This window comes from Habropoda laboriosa, unplaced genomic scaffold (genome assembly GCF_001263275.1).
Source record: "Habropoda laboriosa isolate 0110345459 unplaced genomic scaffold, ASM126327v1 scaffold387, whole genome shotgun sequence".
Classification (NCBI taxonomy): domain Eukaryota; kingdom Metazoa; phylum Arthropoda; class Insecta; order Hymenoptera; family Apidae; genus Habropoda; species Habropoda laboriosa.
The window spans coordinates 112651-115136 of NW_017100510.1; positions in this window are offsets into that span (position 1 = coordinate 112651).

The window sequence follows — 2486 nt, forward strand, 5'->3', positions numbered from 1 at the left end:
TTTGATATGGTATAAATTACATAAATATATTAACAATATTTTTATACATAATGCTCTACTAATTTTTAAAACATAATATTAAAATTGTTCTTTAAAAAAAATCCATATGTACAATAAATTATTGTATTAATGTTTGTAAGAAAACTTTGATTTGCGAAAATTTTAATACTTTTGTTCTTAAATTTCTTTTTAACATCTTTGAATCGACTATTCCTTATAAATTTCTTGAATGATAATTTCACGCATTATATTCATATATTTACTAAAAAGAAAACAATGAAATAAAATTTGAAAATAAGATTTGTGTGTTTTTAAATACTTACCAGAGGTACGATATTGATTTAATAGTTTTAAGTATGTTTTTACGACGGACTAAAATATCCTTGATGCTGCAATTAGTTTTATTTTGAAGTTTTATTAAAGACAAATTTGTTATAGGGCAACTATCTACACCATCATTGGTAAATGGTACAGATTTTGTTAATGTATCCGTTTTTTTATATTTTAATGATATTTTCGTTTCTAAAGCCTTGTGATTTGGTATATTGTCCCAAGTAGGTGTAATTACCATGAAAGTTTTACGTTTTACGACATTAGATAGTGTAGCATAATTTTTACTTTCTTTAGTATTCTGATTAATGCTTATTTTCTCCAAATGAACATTATCACTTAAATTATTTTTAAAATTTAGACATTTAGTAGAGATAATGTTAAATGTGTCTGTATTTACTTCATGTAATGATTCAACATATTTTATCTTTTTATTTGTAGAACAATCAATTTTTTCGTAATTTGTTTCATTTACTTTTTGATCTTCATATGTATGAGGTTCTATTGAATTTATATTAGAATGGCTAATGTTTTTAACATAAGTTTCTTCTTTGGTATGACTATTTGATACAAATTCATTTACAACTTTATTTAATTCATCGCTATTGCTTGTAATATTCGCTTTTTTTTCTATCTCTGTTTTTGTGTTGTTTTCATTATCTAATTCGAAGAAAGATGGTTCTCCGACGCTACATATAGAATGTAAAAAAGATTTACAAGAAGAACAAAAACTGCAGCATTCTTCATTAACATTTTCTTCTTCCATGGTATTAAAAAAAATCTCCATTTTGAATCGCAAATCACGCGAAACCGGAAGTTAAAATATATTTATTACTTTTATTTGAATGCAATTAAAATTATTGAATATAATTATAGAAAATTTCGTGTTTATTAAAGATTTAATATTTGAAAATGTTCAAAAGGAAGCAATTTCGGGTAAAAATAAAAATATATTTTCAGTAAAGTTTAATTTATTAAAAACCGTATTGATTGTTCCACGATTATAAATCATCAAGTTTTTAATGTATTCGATTACAAATACATTTAAATTTTATTCGAGTAATCAAATGTAGGCTTTCTACGTTCCAATATGTCACCAGAAACTTTGTTTTAACAACGAACAACGCACGTATTTCACTGTACAAAATCCACAAAAATGATCATCTGTTTAATACGTGAAATACACTATTTTACAATATATCTCTGATATGGTTTTTCTGTCATTTAAACGTAAACTGTGTGTGCCATATTTTGAAAAATATGAATAGGAGGTGTATAATTTCTTCATAAAATAATGCTTGTAAATTAGAAAAAATCTATATAATATTTAAATCTAATAATCCATATATTTGACTGCCCAAAATATGAAATCTAAGATCACGTGTTTATGGAGAACCACTCATTCATATACCTACAATGAATAATTAGTATTCAATATGATACAAATGTTACATGTTAATAGTTTTACATTAAAATCGGCAGTCATTGCTGGTCTCTATGACACATTACCGCATTACATATTCACGTTACATCACAAAACAAAAACTTCTTATCTAAAAATAACCCACTTATACTCAATGGGTCAATTTAACCATTCATAAATTATCTCACTTTATTTTTGAATAATTCTTCTCTATTATCTTTTACTGTTGACGGTTAATATATATGTCTATGAATTAATAATAAAAAGATCAGAATGATGAGAATAAATGAGTTGCGTTTTTCTGAAATTTTTTGTGGTGTAACGATGAAATTGAATGGGTGTTGCGTCGACTCAGGTCCCCAAGTATCCTCCCCTCCTTCCTTCAACTATTTACAAAATTTCTCCTTGAAAATCGTTCAAAAGTACTGCAATTACAATGTGTTCAAAATTTTCACCAATGTATCAATACAGTATCATAATTTCATTCGAAAACATACACTCCATTTCCCCAAATACCTATTGCTGCATACTGCCATTACTTAAAAGTTTATATGCAAATGAGAAGAAATGTAACTGAAATGAATGATGCACTACTTTATAAAAATTTGATGCTCTTGTAAATTGAAGTTTCACTGAAATTATATTTTTACAATATTTCTGTTTCCTGATTTTCATTCATAACGCGAATAAAATAAAATACTTAAAAATGTTAAATTAATTAAAGTAATACATA